At 39.6% G+C, this 19,716-nt stretch overlaps 1 protein-coding gene across 3 annotated transcripts in view; it reads right to left on the bottom strand.

The window, feature by feature from the left end:
• FRMPD4 (FERM and PDZ domain containing 4) overlaps window positions 1–19,716 on the bottom strand; it is a 216,760-nt gene that overhangs the window by 102,254 nt on the left and 94,790 nt on the right. The window lies entirely within an intron of this gene.

Below are 19,716 nucleotides of genomic sequence, written 5' to 3'. Positions count from 1 at the left end.
TTCCAAGGAGAGGGACTGGGAACACTCTCAGATCACTGTTACCACTTTAAGTCCGCACCTCTTTCCCCTTTAACCCGTCTTTGTCTCTGGGTGGGAAATTGGGGTTGGTGCTACCCAGGAGTAAAAAACTGAAAGAGAGCATCAGTCCTACAATACACGTGTGAGTGTTTCCTTTGTGTTCCATAAAGATTTTGATGTAACACAGAACTGATTTTTGTTTTTAAAAACTCCCCCCCCCCAAAACGGGTAGGGCTGGCCCTATCATTAGGCAGAGTAAGGTGGGCACCTTAAACGGCACACGCACAGGGAATGATAGGTAATGGTGACAAAGTATTGGATGACAGAGCTGTGTTTGCCATATGCCTTTCCTGTGCCCCATACACAAATCTGCTGCTCTCAGGATGTGCCCTGTCACTAGTGTTGAAAGAAGATTCAAATGAGAAGATTCAGCTATCATCCTGGTCAGCTTCTATACATGAAAATACATGTCATTCACCTCGGGCAACAAAATGTATTGGGGGTTCTGCAACATATGCCAAAGAAGGTGGCTATCTGGCATTTGGTTTTCTTGGACTCCCTTCCTCTTTGCCCCACTTCTTCAATGTGTGCAACACTAGGACTTCAGTATACTGCTTCATTTGACTGCATAGATGCAATATTGTAGGTATGGCATAGGACTAAAGCCGTTGCTTGATTGTGTATTACCAGGACAACGGGCAACCCATGAGGGGTCTTTTTTATGCAGCTTGTTGTCAAAGGCAACTTTTACTCAGAAAGGCTTTTTCAATCCTGCGCCAAGATGCATTGAAGACTGTAGCATTTCCTTCCCCCGACCAAGGAATCCATGCTGGCTGAATTAATGAGAAGGCCTTAATTAAAGGAGTTCATACTTACTTGCTTATGTATTCTGAATGTTGAGGTCTCTGGTGGGTTACATTGGAAATCAGTACAGTTTCATTTATATGCTGCCTAACTCCTACCTACCATACACCCCTTATAGCTCAACTGTTTCCAAATCCAGGAAAAATAACTTGCTTTTCATGAACATTTTCAAAAAGTCTTTTTTATAACAACGACCACTGTCAGATGCTTGTACAGCATTTCCCTCCTCTTGCTGGAGCCTCATAATGTAGGCTATTCCATTTTGATATATAATCAATTGAAATGTGTCCAGATTTCTATCAAAAGCATGCTATGTTCTACTGGTGACCAAGCATCACACATTTTTAATATAACTGGCTGGATCTCCTTCACACAGCTATTTTGTGTGTGTTTTTTGGTTTTTAAAGGAAATCCATAGCTTTGTTTCTTTTCTGTGCGCAAATTTTCTGGGTTTTTTTTTTATTATTGGTTCATTCTTCGATTGGCATATTTTCAGATTGAATGGTTACTATTGACTCTGTTTTCTGTTCGTTTTGGGCTCAGACGGGGAGGGGTAAATAATACCCTAATGTGCCATTGGATTCCATTTTTGTTATGCTCTAATGCTCCAGAAAAGAATGAACTGCAAAACAAGCTGTGAAAGCAGCGATTTCAACAAGGTTTTTCTGCTTTACTTTAATATGAATGTAGGTCATTGCATCAGATGCGCACTAGTTGAAAAGAATGAAGAGGATAAAAGAGAGACTGCTGGAATCGCCATCTAGAATGCCGCTTAGTAAACTGATAAATATTATGCAAAAGTGGGCTGTAGAGTCAGAGGATTCATGTCGCAGTCCAAAGAACCACAAGAACTGCATCATCCTCCTCCTCATCATCATCATTAACATTTGTATACTGACCTTCACCCAAGGATCGCAACAGAAAAATACAAAATGAGAACACAAAATACATAATAAGACAAAAGCAAACTAATAACCCCACTCTCACAAACACATTTAAAATGCTGTAGAATGTTAATCAGCCAAAGTTATAGAGAAACATTTTTGTCTGGCGCCTAAAGATATGTAATGAAGATGCTAGGTGAGCCTTCTTCTACAAAATGGGGAGCTATCGCAGAAAAGGTCCATTCTCGTGTTACCACCCTCTGGACCTCTCATGGAGGAGGCACACAAAGAAGGGCCTCTGATGATGATTGCAGGGCCTGGCTAGGTTCATATGGGGAGAGATTTTGCGGTCCTAAGCTGTTTAAGGTTTTATAGGTCAAAATCTGCACTTTGATTTGGGCCCAGAAATTAGAAGCTAGTGCAATCGGGGCCAGGATCGGTGTAATATGCTCAAACCATCTTGCTCTGGTGAGCAACCTGGTCGCTGAATTCTGCGCTAGCTGAAGTTTATGAACCATCTTCTGAGGCAGCACCACATATATAACACATGTTGCAGTACTCTAACATAGAGGTTACCAGAGCACACAGAACAGAAGTTAGGCTACCCCTGTCCAGACAGGGGTGTATCTGGGCCATCAGCCAAGCTGACAGGAGGCACTCAGCACCACATAAGCCACCTGAACCTCATGTGACATCAAAGGATCCACTGTAGATGACTGTGTGTTTTCTGCTGTGCTCACAAATATCAAAGAGCTGTTAGGTTGTTTCTTTGAAAAAAGAGTTAACTTAACTGATGCCATGTGAGTTATTACTGACCTGCTCTTGGCATCACCCCTGACAATAACTATTCCTCCTTTAGCTCATATCATAAGCTCCTCAAAACTTCAGTTACAGATGCCCTTTTCATTGTGTTTCTGCCCCATAAAACAATGCACATATTTTCTGAGGGACTTTACTTAGAAGCAGTTTGCCAAGACAATTTGACACACCTCTGTAATTATTAATTTTGTTTTATTGTACTTTGCTATGATTTTGACTGCGAGCCACCTTGAAATGTCCTTGGTTCTAAAATTAGCATAACATTATTTTAAATAAACAAATTTTAGCTTCTTTCATTGTACAGATGCCTGTGTTGCCCATATTTGGTGGCTCTATACATAAAAACTTACCTCCATAGGAATTAATATCAGTATCAAAGGCCTTGATTTCAGTATCTTGGAGATTTAGTTAGTGAGTTTGTTAGTGAGCATGAAAGGTAGTCTTTCTGTGGTGACGCTGCAACTCTGAAAATCTCTCCCAAACTAAAAGTGTCGGACTCACTCACAGTTTCTCTTTTGTCAGAAATTGAAGGCACTTTTATTTTGATGGACAATGAAGACAAACTATTAACTGTATGAAGCTTTCAATGCAGATTTGATAACAGGAGAGACAACAAACTGGAGAGAGGGAAGGGAGCAGGAAGAATAAGGGCTAAGTGTTAGCACATGCAATTAAACACATCAGGGAGAAACTATTGTTTAGTGGTAGAGAGCGTGTTTGGATGCAGAAAATCCCTGGTGTCTCCAATAAACAGAACCACAGGTAACAGAACTGGAAAGGACCTAAACCTGAGACCTTGGAGGGATGAGGCCAGTCATTGGCTATGGTATTGGGATAGATCAGTGGTCTGACTCAGGATATGACAGTGTGTACAGCGATTCTGAAGCCCTCTTTGAAATAAATTTGAGCATTCGTTCCCCTTGTTTGCTATTTGCTGCCAGAGTTCTCCACTCTCAAGCTCAGAGTAAGACAAGAAGCGGGAGGATGCACCACTTGGTGAACTAAAGCTTCTCATTCTGGCATTTTCCAAGCTGGAAAACATGGTCTTACTTGACGGCACACATCCCCATGAAGTTCTCACAGTAGCATGCCATGGGAGCCAATGGATATAGAATCAGGCAACACCACTTTTTAAAAAAAAAAAAACAGACCAATTCTCAACTGGGATAGGGTCCAAAGTGGTCCCAGGTGAGCCAGCCTTCAGAAGGCCTCAGCCTTCTGCTGAGGTGACTGTTTTCCCTATGTGAGTTAAAACACTCCAGCCAGCACCTTCCAGAATGCTCTGTCCAGGGTCCTGACAGATCCTGCCTTGTCTGCCACGATCCTCCTCCTATTGCAGTCAGCTTCCCTTAAGCTTCACGCCATAACCCACAGGATAGGACACAGTTTTGCCATTCTTTTCCTAATGGAAAATATAAGGCCACATCACATATTACATTTTTTAAGGGTTTGCCTCAGTTATGTTATGTGTGCCTGAAAGGGACTTCATTGGAAGGTGGTGAACTCTCATTCACTGGAGGTTTTTAAGCAGAGGCCATGGATGCTTTAGTTGACTTTCCTGCATTGGAGGGGGTCCCTTCCAGCTCCACAATTCTATGACTCTTTGAATGCTTCTACTGTAGAGTTACAATTGACAGGAAGCCATGACAGGAAGTCAGCAACCGATTGAGTACACACAGTGGCAAGCCTGACTTGCTTCTGCTGGGTGTGTGAAGTAGCCCTCAGTGATTACAGTAACATGACCCCATATATCAAAATGGATTCTATTGCCATTCAATCTCAGCCAGGGGCAAAACTACATTAGGGTTGAAGATCTAAAGCCCTTGTTTACTACAGGAATGAAAAGTATAATTTTATTTGACACGATATGTCATGGAATACATGCAACCTGCACACTGCATTTATATAGCTTGCTTCTTGCTGAACATTTCCGAAGTGTCACAATGTTCACCTTATAGCATATTATTCTGCTTATTAATTTGCACTGTCTATAGCCCCTCTTTTCATCCTTCTTGAAAATTATTAGTGCTTTTCAGACTAAGGATAATAATTTTAAGGAGGGTTTATATTATACCGATCAATATCTGGCTAATGACTTAACTCTGACCTTTTACAAACATTTAAAAGAGCAGCCTGTTTTTATTATGAACATTATTAATTTTGTGGTGTGTAATTGTCATAACTTTTATGGCTGGCCATAAAAGGCATATGAGTTACTTGCTCAGGAGCCAAAATAGCTAGTTTCTAGAAATGAAACATTGCAAAGGCTTTCAGTCAAGCCATAAATAACCAAATTGAGGTTAACTGGAGAGTGGCACAGATCCATTTACCAACTGATGGTTATATGCACTGATCTCTGCCTTCATACTTCAGCAACACTAGCTATGGAATATCAAAGACCAGGTGGATTGTGCCCGGTTCCATGAATTCACAATCCTTTGTAAAATGAACCTTCTGGCCTAGAAAGACACGGCCCTTTGTCACCATGGCAAAGATTGTTGTGGGGGGCGGGGGGACTGGAGGCTGTGTTGGAGAAGGAAGTAGCTCATTTTCTGCCTTGCAGCAGGCAAGCATTGAGATACATTCAACCAAGGTCTCACATGGGCAACAAAGAGGCAACAGCCTGTTTCACATCTGAGCAGCCAGTAGACAGGGTAGACAAGGAGCTGTTTGTTTCTCATGGCTTCCAGTGCTTCCAGTTGCACTTTGGTATCCAGTGCCTTTGTCTCCCTTGGGTTGGTCCAAAAGAGGAGGCAATGACTATAAATGTTTGGTCAAACCCCGAGCCCTGATGTTCCTAGCCCCTGTTGGCATGATGACAAATTCTAAGGAATCCCTATGGCTTCTTTTGGGTACATCAAGAACGTATTATTTCACAGGTGGTAAAAGAAGAATAACCCATGCACTCTTCAAATAGATTTGATGTGTCAGAGCGGGGGTCAGAAATACAGACAGGGAATTTTATATTTAGCAACAGATTCCGGCCAGATGTCATGGTAGAGGTTAGAAAATGCCTGACTTTTGCTCTCCTTTACAGCATTTGGGAATTATGGTACTTTGTTAACTATGATTACTGGAATCATTAAATAATTGGGGTAGACTTGAGGGTGGCTTGAAAGTGGAACCACAAGGATACAGTATGAGGGGACATGGCAGAAGTTTTTAAAAAGTATGTATTGGGGCGAGGAGAAACTTTTTTTTACCCATCTCTCATGATAGAAGTCAGTGAAACCCAATGGAACTGATCAGCAAAAGATTCAGGACACACTAAATAGTTATCCACACAGCACATAATAATTGTTTATGGAGTTTATTGACACAAAGCATGCTAATGGCTACTAGGTGCAATACTAAGTATGTGTACTCAGAAGTAAGACCTATTGAATTCAATGGGCTTCTTCCCAGGCAAGTGGAATTAGAATTGCCATTTTAGATCCCTTAACTGCAAAATAAATCTACCATTGGCTACTAGTTGTGGTGGCAATGTGCAGGCTCTTAAATTCAGAGGCAACATGCCAGTAAGTACCAGTTGTTTGAAAGGAACAATAGAAGAGGGATATCACATTCATGAGCTGCTTATAGGCTTCTCAGAAGCATATGAGAAACGTAATGAATAAATACATAAATAAATAAAACACGAAAGCTCATACCAAGAACTAACTTAGTTGGTCTTTAAGGTGCTACTGGAAGGGAAAAATTTTTTTTTGTTTTAAATAAAATAAATCCACCATGAGAAACAGAATGCTATACTACTGTATGTGCCAAGGTGGTCCAATACAGCAGGATTATTATGGTCACAGGGTTCTAGAAAGCAACTCTGAGCAACTTCATGGCAAATTAATCTAAGACAGTAATTTGCACATTACTGCACCACTGGTGGTGTGTAGTGCAAGAAAAAACATTACTCAGTAACTCACAAAAGGTTCTGTGATCTCAGTCTTCTCACCCACAGACAAGTCTCTTGCTGAACTTCTGCATTATTCCCTTTTCTATCCCCATCTGTACAAGTAATTCTTATCTTTGTATTGTGTATCATTCCATCATTCCCAGTATACAGATATTTCCAGAATTGAACGACTGCAGAATCTCTTTTGTTCTGCTCATCCCTAGTGGTAACTCTTACACATTCAAAAAGTAATTCTGTAAGTGTGTGCATTTGCATGTGTTTAATTTTTAAACGCCCTTAATTAGATTAAAACAAAACAATAATTTTCCAGAAGCATATTTCTAGTAAATTGTTCTTCCAGTTTTAACTCTGAAGAAAATACTACAACAAGATTTAGGCTGCAATCCTGTACACACTTTCCTGGGAACAAGTCCCATTGAACCTAGCAACATTATGGAAACATGATAGGATTGCAACGATCACTTTAAACCCCACAGAATATACACATCTACACAATTCTGTTTGCTATCTCTTCTATAGTTACTAACAGGGAAAGCTTCACTACACAGAAGAAGTAGCACACAATCCAATCATTTGAAAGAAAATGAATGCTTAATAGAGAGCAATTTGAGATTGAAATAATATATGATAAGAGAACAAACATGAAAGAAAAATATTATCAGCTTGTTAGAAACACCTAAGTTATGTGCTACACAGAATTGGAAATCTCCAGACGTTAACCAATTTTGCATTGGATTCATAAAGTACTGGGTATAGAGGCAATGGAAAAGCATAGCGCAGGAACTAGCCAACATTAAGCTGTTTTAATGACGCTCCATTCGTGGAAATTTTTAACACACACTTGCTGCAATCAACGGAACTTTAAAATGCTCAACTATGGCTGGCTCAGGAACCTGCTGCCTGATCATGAAGAAAGAATGAAACACAGGGCTGTGCACACACTATACTTTACAAGAACATTTGAAGGACATTATCCCCATCTCAATGTATTCTGGACACTGTAGTTTGTTAAGGGTTGCTGGGGATTGTAACACTTTGGTGGCTAAGCTACATTGCCCATAATTCTATGAGTGGAATAATGCGCTTCAAATGTGCTTTGAAGGTATAGTGTTTGTGCAGCCATAGTCTGCAAATCTCCAGAAGAAAATACATTTTAATTGCTATATAGAATAGCCAAATAGAATAGCTACATTCACTTGCAGAAGTTGAAAGAACACCTCTCCGCACCCCCTTGACTTTATAAAGCTGATTTGGGATAATCATTCAACTAAAATTGTTTTCTTTCCTTGTTTGTGGAGAATTTCAGCTGTTAAAATCATATACTTGGTTGGAGTTCAAATAGCTGCCAACTGCCTATAAAAGAATCCACAATACATGCTATTTCTCCTGTCGTACCTTAGTAGGCTTAGTTAATGGATTGCATAAGTGGTATCACAAACTATTTTCCATCACATGAATGGGCCATGAACCCAGTCAGCACACTTGGATCAATTTGCAATAAAAACATTTCATTAAAGAAGAATACATAGAATAAAGGTGCTTTGTGAAAGAAAAACTATTATACATTCTAATGCTTTCAAAAGATACTTACACTCTTGAAATCTGAAGGAAAGCACAAACTCTGAGTTCCACAGCTCTATAACAGCCACCAATAATGACTTACTACATGTGCTAGTTCTGGGTTGTATCCAACATGAGTTCTACTCAGAGGAGCCCCACTGAGATGAATAGGCATGCTGATAATAAGGGATGCAGAGAGAGAGAGAGAGCTGCAGCCCAAGATAGGAAAAGAAGTGGAAATGGAACCCTTAACTACTGTAAATGAATTCAAATCTGCAGGGCCTGATGAACTGCATCCATGGCTACTTAAGGAATTTGCAGATGTAATCTCAGAGCCTCTGTCTACAATTGTTGACAATAGGTGAGGTCCCAACAGAGGGGAGGTGGGCAAATGTTGTCCCTATCTTCAAAAGGGTGTGGGGAGAAGACCCAGGCAACTACTGACTGGTTAACTTGACGCTGATACCAGGAAAGGTGACCTCTTCTACTTCCTAAGGAAGGAGCTATTATTTGCTTTTTAGTCCAGAACCAAGCTTTGTAAGAAGGATGAAGCCCCATTACATGTCCAAGAAGTCTTCCTAGAAGCCACTCAATGCTGAAGGTCACTGTGGATGCTTGTCCCATATCCCCCCCCCCCACTACAGCACTAAAACATGGGAAAACATCAGCAGGAAAGAGATTAGGCCACAAGAGACTCACACATAATAGGGAGCAACCTAGTCGCCACCACAAACTCCATGAACTAAGCAAGGACTGATAATCTGAGCTTTTCCATCAACTCTTTCAACAATAGTTTTAGCTAAACCCCACTCACTTCATTCTCATCCTAAATCCATAATTTCAGTGGTGCCCATTATGTTTTGGTCCCAGATATTGTCTTATTTTTACTTTCAAGGTATTGCCACTGCAGCTCATTAATCTTTCCAAGACAGGAAAGAACTCAAGCAAAACTAGCATCCACTATCCCTTGAACTTGTCTGTCCGATAGTGACAATCCAACCTAATATCTAAAGCTTGAGTCCTGATACTTGGGGAAAAGGGCAAAGGAAGATTGCACAAGTTTTCATCTATCTCAAGGCTAAACATTATTGAGTCCTAAAATAAACTGTCACTGGTTCACATCAACATATGATGGGATATACAAAGCTTAGACTTTGTAAACTTCTGCATGGTGTATCTTCCCCATGCTCTGCAAGAAAGCCATTTAACAGGTGCATTAAATAGAGCCTTTAGGAATGCCAGCCCACATACACCACCTCAAACTGAAGAGCATGGTGGGGATGCTCATCTGGAAAATGATAATTCACAGTTGCACAGCATGCGTGTATGTTTATAATAAGCTCTCATATTTCAAACTCATGCAGAAGACCACTGTGCTTATGGAAAATGTAATTGAGCTTGTGAAGTCAAGATGGACTATGCCGTTCCCTACATCCTGAAAATAAATGACTCAGCTAGAAACTTAATGCCATGAAGCTATTAGCTGTAGACTAATATTATCAATCAAATGTTCAGTAGGAAATTTTCCTGTCTGTAAATACTAACAGTGATTTGAATCCAGATCACCTGTCTGAAAGGGCTCATCTGCACTTTTTGTTAGTCCCAGTTAATGTTTGTTCTGATTCAATCGTAAACGCTAAGTTTTCCCAAGGAAAGTGGAATGACCCGAAACAAAACCAAACAAACCTGATAAGACCCTTGCCTACAAATCACGGACTGTGCCTAGAAATCGCGGCATAAATGGAAGTGTGGGTGACCCCTGTGTCATAACACTCCCTCTACTACATCACATGTGGAGCACAGCATGCCACAAAATATACTGCTGATGTCCCAAATAATCTTCATTTTAAAAGGAATTTTAAGGCATTTCTATCGTAGCTGCATGAAGACTGCCAGATACCTATAATCAAAGCTTTCAGACACCATGCCATGCTTTTACATGAGGGAACAGGTTGACTCTTCCATACCTAACAATTTTCTAAATGTAGCAACTTAATGTAAAATACTTTTTATGGCACCATTGTTATTGTTTAAGTTGCAAGTTCCACGCAAGAGGAAAAGAATTCACTGGACACAAATTAATGCCAAGGTACCACTTGACTAAATTGTCTGTGCTGCAAGATGGAGAGTTTAAGAGGTATTTGGTAATTGACAAGGCTTCTATAATTTAGGTGAGGTAGTTGCTTCAAGCAATTTCAAACATCTCTCTTGGAGTCTCTGTACTGTGCTCATATACATATAAATTCATTTTATTGCACAAAAATCACAATTCAGCACAGAGGGAAAGAGAGAGATAACTGGATGCCATATAGCCACCCTCAATTGCAGAGTGCTGTCAAGCTGAACCTGCCATAGAAAGATAAAAAACTGTAAAGCAAGGGATATGCACAGTTCAGAAGGTAAGGAGTATAGTAATTGACTATTAATCAGTTATCCAAATTGCTTCCATTTAAGCAAGATGCAAGATGGGAATGCGTTGCTATGAAAGGCAGCCAGATTTGGGATTATGCCCGCTCTTCTCAGTTAAATAAATCAGAAAAGTACTCAGCAAGTGTACTGTCCATTTGGGAGCTGGCAGTCTTTCCAAGGTTCAAGGTAGCTCTGTTGGGAATGGATACTTAAAGAATTAACAATCCTACAAATCACAAGAGGAGAAAAAACATTGCAACAGTGCAGATGGGGGAACATCCACTCACCCAAAAACCTGGGAAAAGAGGTGCATCTTGACCCAGTGCCAAAAACTATACAACAATGGTGCAAGATTCAGCTTGGAGGGGAGGGCATTCCACAACCTGAAAACAACAGAGGAGGCCCTCTCACACAACACATATCCCTCAAACCACAGCATGTGGCAGTTCTGCTAACAGGGCTTCTTCTGCCCATCTTAACACACAGAAGAAGGCTAGTAATGAGATAAGCGCTCCTTCAGATATTTGAGGCCCAAGTTGTTTAGAGATTTGTGTGTCAACTTTGTGTGTGTGTGTGTGTGTTGTTGTTGCTGTTGTTGTTGTTGTTTAGTCGTTTAGTTGTGTCCGACTCTTCGTGACCCCATGGACCAGAGCATGCCAGGCACTCCTGTCTTCCACTGCCTCCCGCAGTTTGGTCAAACTCATGCTGGTAGCTTAGAGGACACTGTCCAACCATCTCGTCCTCTGTCGTCCCCTTCTCCTTGTGCCCTCCATCTTTCCCAACATCAGGGTCTTTTCCACGGAGTCTTCTCTTCTCATGAGGTGGCCAAAGTATTCGATCCTCAGCTTCAGGATCTGTCCTTCCAGTGAGCACTCAGGGTTGATTTCCTTAAGAATGAATAGGTTTGATCTTCTTGCAGTCCATGGGACTCTCAAGAGTCTCCTCCAGCACCATAATTCAAAAGCATCAATTCTTCGACAATCAGCTTTCTTTATGGTCCAGCTCTCACTTCCATACATCACTACTGGCAAAACCATAGCTTTAACTATATGGACCTTTGTTGGCAAGGTGATGTGTAGTAATATGTAAATAAAGTAATGAAGAAATGACATCTTAATCCATATGCATATGGATGTATATTCTACAATGCATTCATTATAACTTAAAGGCAGAAAGAACTTCTGTGAAAGAAAAGTAGTTTTCTTTTTTTAGTTACCACATTTTAAAAAGGTGATATTCTTCATGTGACTGATACTTTAAGAATTTAGGTTTTATAGTTTTGCCTTTTCATATGTGGCATACTGTGATTAATGTTAGATTTTTGAGCATTTAAGCTTTGTGTGCTGTACATATTGTGATTGAATACTGTACTATTTGTTGCATTCAATTTCTTATGTTGGGTATTTGGCTTTCTTCAGTGTATAATTTTATCTCTGCTTTTAAACACATTTCCCCTTGATAGATAGTTTCCTTGATGCACAAACCCACCCATGCACCTTCCTTTCCCATAACTACTTATTAACTGAATGTGTCATAAAAGAATTCAGGTAATTTATATGCAGTTCTTTTATTTGTCATATAGCCATCTGAAGTATTTATGTTATTCTAATACTTTGCCTCAAACCAAACATCTATCTTTGTGAAATATATTTGCTTTTAGTGGGTCACAGCTAAAGGGAATTTGCAAAGCAATTTATATTAACCTGGGTTGCCTTTGATCAATATGGAGCTATGAAGCCACACAATTTGTCCTTGCACTTAAAATAGCTGTAAGCCATTTAGAGTTGGAAAGTAACACAGAGATGCAACCATAACAACAGGTGAGGCAAACAGAAGCTATGCATAAAATTCGTTGTGGAGCTTCACATTAGGGAGAAATATTTTTCACTTAACAAAAGTGAATGATGATAAACTCAATAAATTGTATGTAGGAGAAGCCAAACAGCATGGTAGCTAGCCTACCTGCAAGTATATTATGACTGAAAATTCTTAGGATGGCTTTGCTTTTTATTTTGAAAGAGATTCATGATGAGAGACAAATGACTTATTTGCTCAGGTAATTGGTTTCACAAGGAACATGGAAACTATTTGCAGCAATAACACAAAACAAAACAATAAAAATGTATCTTTGCTCAGCTCCATGCCACACAATGACAACATAAAGATCAACCCCTTTGTCTGCAAAAGAGGTCACAATAGCCAATAGCAATTAGCAGCATTGGTTTGTGACCTGCACATAAATTAGATAGCTCAGGGTAGCGGCTGTGCACTAATAATATATTGTCTGCAGTATTTAAGTGTGCTGAAATAATACCCTCTCTCTCTTCCCAGGTTAACGTTCCCTTTGAAATTTACACAGCTCTCATTTACTCTGGAGGTTTCTAAATACTTTCCCCACACAGCCAGTTATCCTGTGTAAGAACTCCTGGAATAACTTAAAACTCTGCTTTGCTTACACATTTGAATCAGAAGCTTTCCTGAGCTGAAAAGGTGCAAAATCAGGTGCAAAAAAAAGGTGCAAAATCTTTGTCAATCTGGGGTAATTGGCAATATAAAACAGTAGCATGATTATTATGCCTAGAATGCAAATGGTTGTAGAAACATGATAACCTCTGTAAGTGGCCCATGAAAGGAGGGATGCACAGATCAGAACATTTCTAGTTCATGTCATTTTGTTTCTGTTCATTCATGTCTACCCCATTTTGTTTATGATGCAATGTGCTGTTTTTTAAAAAATAAAATAAAACCCACAAAAAAATCCATTTAGATACATATTCATTGCTAAAAGTGTGTTTTATCTTAAAGATGCATTTCAAAGCACATTTTTGTACATTTTCAAGCAGAGAACTGTATTATAAAATTTGGAGGCCTGTAAAATCTGAAGGATCATTGTGTTTGCCTTCTGTACATCTGTCTGGAAAGTGTCGACCAGGGTTAATTTGCATCACAATTCACAGAAATCAGAGTGACGAAAAAAGCCCAAAACACATAGTATAAGGAATTATTTGTATATGTGCATGGCTAGCGCAAAATACAGCAACTAAGGAAGCTCAGTTGTACATCCTTACCACACTCACATGATGCTGTGTTAAAGGAATTGCACTGGCTGCTGATTAGCTACTGAGCAGAGTTTAAGGTTTTGTTGCTAATGTTTGGGGTTCTGGACATCTTAGGACCAGGCTATCTGAGAGAACACCTCCTTCTGTACAATCCAGTCCATTCACTGAAATCACTGGAGGAAGCTGTTCTCATCACACCATGCCTGGAGATCTGACTACCTGAGGAAGGGCCTTCTCCGCAGTGGCCCCCATACTATGGAGCAGCCTTTCCCAAGAGATAGGGCAAGGCACTTACAGTAATGCTGATCCACTGACTGACTGATATATCCTTATTCATGAGATCATTCACAAACATTAGCTTTTAGTACTGGTTTTATTAGAATTTTCAGATATATGTGGGTATTTCTGGCTTGGTTTTGTCTTTAGTAATTTATAGTCTTCTGCATTCCATCCTTGTTAATTTATATGAAAGGCGATCTATGGATGATTTAATGAACATATCCTGTTGTTTCAGGATGGCTACTCAGGTCTAATTCAAGATCACAAATCATACATCAGAGACAGAAAGAGGTTTCATATTACTGCTCTTCACAACAGCATGGATCCAAAAATTTGCAGAAAGGATTTCTGCTCATTCAACAGGACCTTCTTGACCCCCTTCCTCCTAGAGTCCCTTATTTCCTTCCCCAATAGGTTGTTCCTAAGAAGTAGAGGATTTGGCATTGGGAATCCAGGGTGGAATTGGCAGAAATCATGCATACTTTCTGCTCCTGCAAGGCACTCTTTGGAGTCCATATTTTTCAGTGGAGGCAGCAGCTGACACATTCATCTATAAGGTACTAGCTGACTGAGCTCTTAGCAATGGGAACGTAAATGATGCACATACGTATATGAATCAGCCCTGCAGCAACAGCTACTAAAACCCTTGATCATGAAACCATGATTTAAATCTAGAGAAATTAATTAATACCAGACATATCCAGCACACTGCATCTGGCACCAAGAAAGAGAAAGACAGTCAGAAAATGATTTAACAATGAAACTCTAGTTCCTGTATATGCCACTTTGGTTCAAAGTCTCAACATTTTTCATAGGAAGCAGATTTATTATTTCCAACTCTGTATGCTCCTTAATCACATTATCTTGAAAGAGGCAGAATTCCTTCATTTTTCATAAGCTGTTTACAGTATATATATATAGAGAGAGAGAGAGAGAGAAATACACCACAACCTGAGGAACCAGTAGGAACTATAATGTGCACAAGGCTTTGCCATCTGCAATAATGACAGATTCACAGAACTGTCCCAGTACTACAGTTACCACCGATCTTACTGTGTTTCATAGGAGCCAACTTCTAGGATCGGAGGTCTCTTCACCACCACCCCAATAAAATATTTGAGGAGGCCAGGGCCTCACAAAAGTTGATTGCCATTCAAATGGTGTGTGTGCACCACATCTTCTGATCAATTATGCAGGGCGAGGCTTACCTGTCCCCCCAGTATTTTATTCAAGTTGGCACCCTTTCTGTGTTTGTCTATATACACATAAAACTTTTGCATCACTATAGCAGATATCTAATTGCATCTGCTAGGGCAGGGGTCAGCAACCTTTTTCAGCTGTGGGCTGGTCCACCATCCCTCAGACCACATGGTGGGCCGGACTATTTTTTGGGGGGGAAATGAACAAATTCCTATGCCCCACAAATAACCCAGAGATGCATTTTAAATAAAAGCACACATTCTACTCATGTAAAAACACACTGATTCCCGGACCGTCTGCGGGCCAGATTGAGAAGGCGATCCGGCCGCATCCGGCCCCCAGGCCTTAGGTTGCCTACCCCTATGCTAGTGGATCAAACTTATCAAAAGGAAATCAAAAGGATTTCTGCATTCTTTCTTACCCCCAGCATGTGTTGCCAAATCTGCTCTAGAAGGTCTTATTATGGACTGATATGGCATTCACCAATCACCAACAGCAGCACCAGGTTGCCATGACAACTCAGGATTTACCAGAGGAGGGATGGCTCAGCAGAAGCGACAGCCTTCAATTGTCTGTCACCTTTTCACTTTTCCAGGCCAAGCCAACCCACAACACCATAAATCCCTTTGTCTGTGATCTGGGCAACCTTGGCTTCTCCCTTTCCCTCCAGCAATTCCACTCTCCCACGCACATAATTCACACCTCACTGTGTCAAGGTCAAAACTACTTCTGAGTAAACTATGCAATTCTGTCACCACCAGCAGCAGTAAGATAGTACAAATACTATAAGTTAGAATTCATCACCACAGAGATACCAAAGATCTTAAGAGCATACTTCAATTAACTTAAATAAATAAATAAATAAATATTCAAAGTCCTTTTAAGACCATCAATTTCATAAAATGCTATTAGTTTTCAGGTATAAAATGATGGTGAAATAAACTGGAATTAGTCAGATGTAGCTTGTAACAGAAATGGCTCACCAACAGGTAATCACAACAGTGCCTATGTGGATGACGTGTTTAAATTAAATTATAACAGAAATGGAAGATTCACAGAAATGGTTGCTGCTTTTTACCAAAGTTCTGCTGTAAATCAAGATGAGGAGTTTACAGAACCACAGAATAGTATGCTTAGAAAGAACTTGAGAGATCTGATGAAGTTCCAGCTCTTTCCTTGAAAGTGGAGCATCTTAAATCTAATGCATCTTTGACAGCTGCCTGATAGACTCTCTTCAAATGTGGAAGGCAAGCATGGGAGCCTATAAAGCAGCTTTGGAGTGTCCACTAAGGTTTACTGGACATCACATTAATCTTACTTTGTCTATACAATTTTCCTTTAATAGTTTGGTTCTAGGATATATTTAGGATTCAGTGGCTTCCCTCAGTTTTGTTTTGAGATAGTTCTGAGAATGGACACAGAAATGGCAATATAGAACAAGGTGGTAGGAAACTATTTTAGCCACCCAGGATGCTCTGTAACTAACTGTAAGGTGGCTATCCTTGAGCAGACAAACTTCTAAGGGAGACTGCAACATGAAAACATTGAACTACAATACACAAGAGGCTCAGCACTATCACTTCTGGACTAAATCAGCATTATGGATTTTAAAATTCCACTATATGTATTAATTGGCTTCTAAATGCCAGGATTTGTGAATGGCTGGTGCTAATAAGGTAATTATCACTGTCTATACATTTTGGCATTTCCTTTCCTTCTGACATTTCCTTCCACTATTGACAAACACCCACACACGTGTAAAGAGAATGAAAACAAGTAATGTACCTGCAAATCAGGATAGCACTTCGTGCATCTGATGAAAGACTGTAATGAATTAAAGTTTATGCCTTAATAAATTCGTTAAGGTGCCACAAGTCTCTTCTTTGTTTTCGTTGCAAGAGACTAAAACAACTACACATCTGGAAATTGTGCCATCAGTTTGTGAGATTAAAGGGATGGGGAGAAAATGCAAGATATAAAAGTAATAATAAATATTCCAGAAATGTATCTCACGAACAGTAACTGGTTCCAATGTGTTGAGCTCTGTTTCAAGAAACATATCTGTTATGGAAGAGCCTCAGTATTTGGGATGGAATTTGGGAGTGGCAGATTCCATAAGCATCGCTAGTTACTGTCCATTGTTATGGGCATTTCCTAAATATGACTATTATTTAGGAAATGCCCATAATGGACAATAACTAGCGATGCTTATGGAATCTGCCACTCCCAAATTCGATAATTCCATAATAATTATAGTAACATCCTCAATGAATGAATCCCCTTCTAAACCATCATTGTAAGGTGATTTACACTGAATATAATTAAAAGCAGTTAAAAAACCAAATATAACAAATACATGTAAAGCAAGACTAAAACCATACAAGAGTAGACACTTGTGGTGAAGACCCCTTTTTATCCAGCAGGGATAATGGGCTCAGTGACGGTGAAGAGGTCAATACCCTCAAGCCTAATAGTGTCACCAGTCTCCCACTGGATAGGTGAAATGATGGAGCTCAGTCTGTGATTTGGGAATCTTATGGTAGGTGAAAGACTTAACCCACATTGTCATTTGACAGATGTTTGCTAGTTTGTTTCAGCACTAGGACTCATGTAGAAACATAGAAGCATAGGAAGCTGACTTGTCTTATACAGAGTCATACCATTGGCTCATCTAGCCTGGTAATGTCTACAATGATGGGCAGTGTAATTATTAGCTCTTATGAAGTCAAATACTGTATAACAGCTGCCCAAACTAAGTATTGTAAATAAAAAGCATCAAAAACACCAGGTGCACTATATGACTGAACTATTAGTATATATTGACATTATGTAACTTCAATGATAATGCCACTAAGCTTCTACCCATTAAGTGGTTAAAATTATCTTGTGAATGTATGTTATATAAACTGCCATTAAATGCTCACAAATATTCTGCAAAGAGGATGAAAGTGTCAGCAATCAAACCCTGGCAGAACAGTGTCGTTTTTATTTTATTTTATTTGGGAAGAAAAGGTTTGTTTTTGCTGAGTACCTGAGCCCAGGGCTGAGTACTGCTAGCAGAGATTGCAGTGGTGGGATTTGATTTTTATTTGGTTGCATGAATTATATTTATAGTTATCTAGTTTTATCTGGTTTTTATATTAAAGCTCCACTAATTACAACAATTGACTTAATTCTACCAGTAATTAACATTAAAATAACTCAGCATTTTTATTTCATGGGTTAGTTTCACAGTACAGCTGGATAACAACAATAATCCATGAAAAATTCTGTCTGGGCTTTGATAGCAAGTTGTGCCTGTTCAATGGTCAATTCCCAATCTCTCCCATGGTAGATTTTATGCCTGCACAGTAGATACCTGGTTGTCTGAGCTTTCGAAGTACCATCCAACAGCAGATTAGAAACACAGTGTGCTCCAGATACCATGTTAATAAGCATTATGCTAGTTTGCAAAATTAGTACAGTATATTGGATCTATACTTAGTCATATGTCTAGCAAAGACCCACTCTACTCTACTCTACTCTACTCTAAATCATGACTAAACTAACACTGATTTTGAAGACCTCCTCCAAAGTTTGCTGCAAACAACCCATCAATTTCAATGAAAGTTTATCTTTAAAAAATGTAAAGAAATAATGTGTGGATTCATCACATATGGCACATTGCCTCCAAGTAGGCTAGAAATATAAACTGTAAAATATCATAATCATCATCAACAACAACAATGGCACTTAGGTCCTCTAGACAGCAATGAGATATACCGAATCAATGTTAACAAACAACTTAGCTACATACAACACTTTCAACCAGTCCAGTATTCTTTTTTCAAAAAACAAGAAAGCTAAAAGGTATGCTGTGTTGGTGATTGACACATTTATAAACAAGCAGGGTGCATTCTGTTGTTGTTCTTGCCTGCATGAGTGACTACAATCACTATTATGGATTGTTCCTAGTTTGAGAGCTCTGTCCATATTAAGCAGGTAAATTTAACAGAGTTCTAGAAAGAACAATTCAGCAGAAGAAGAAGAATAAAGGGTGGAGTTTGACCCTCTTTTTATGGGGAAGATACAATTGTGTGTCTGAAGAAACTTCTGTGTTTAGTTTTAAATATAGGAGGCAAAGAGTAATCCTTACTATCCTTCAAGGATAAAACTACAAATAAGGACAGATTACCTTGTAGAAATATAGGTCAACATCCAGTTGTATCAGTTATGCCCAACAATGGATGTTCTGCACCAGTGAACTCATCTTTCCTCTCCTCTCCCTGCAGCTCCTTGTACACACCTAGATCTGCTCCAGAGGGTTGAAGTACTCTCTGGGGAGGATGTGGGGAAGGGAGGAAGAAGGAAGTCCCACTGCATGTCTACAAACATGATATTGCCCATAATGTTTATTGGGTAAGATAAAGGTTGGTCTTCTTTGGTGAAGCTCAAGAATAGATGTTTTCTATATTACTTGTTTTAAAAACTGAAATTGCTGTGCCATTCAATAATAGGAACAATGTGCTTCTGAATACCAGTTGCTGGAAACCACACAAGGGGAGAGTGCTCTTATGCTTGGGTTCTGCTTGTGGGTTTCCCCACAGGCATGGGGTTGGCCACTATGAGCTAAGGTTGCTGGACCAGATGGGCTATTGGCCAGATCCAGCAGGCTCCTCATAGGTTCTTACATGACCCAACAGCCATTGAAAAAGATGGTTACAACAAACTTTTAATA

Source organism: Podarcis filfolensis (assembly GCF_964270895.1).
Source record: "Podarcis filfolensis genome assembly, chromosome: 4".
In the NCBI taxonomy this organism is placed as follows: domain Eukaryota; kingdom Metazoa; phylum Chordata; class Lepidosauria; order Squamata; family Lacertidae; genus Podarcis; species Podarcis filfolensis.
The sequence above is the reverse complement of the archived record's forward strand: the minus strand, read 5'-3'. Positions and strand labels throughout refer to the sequence as shown.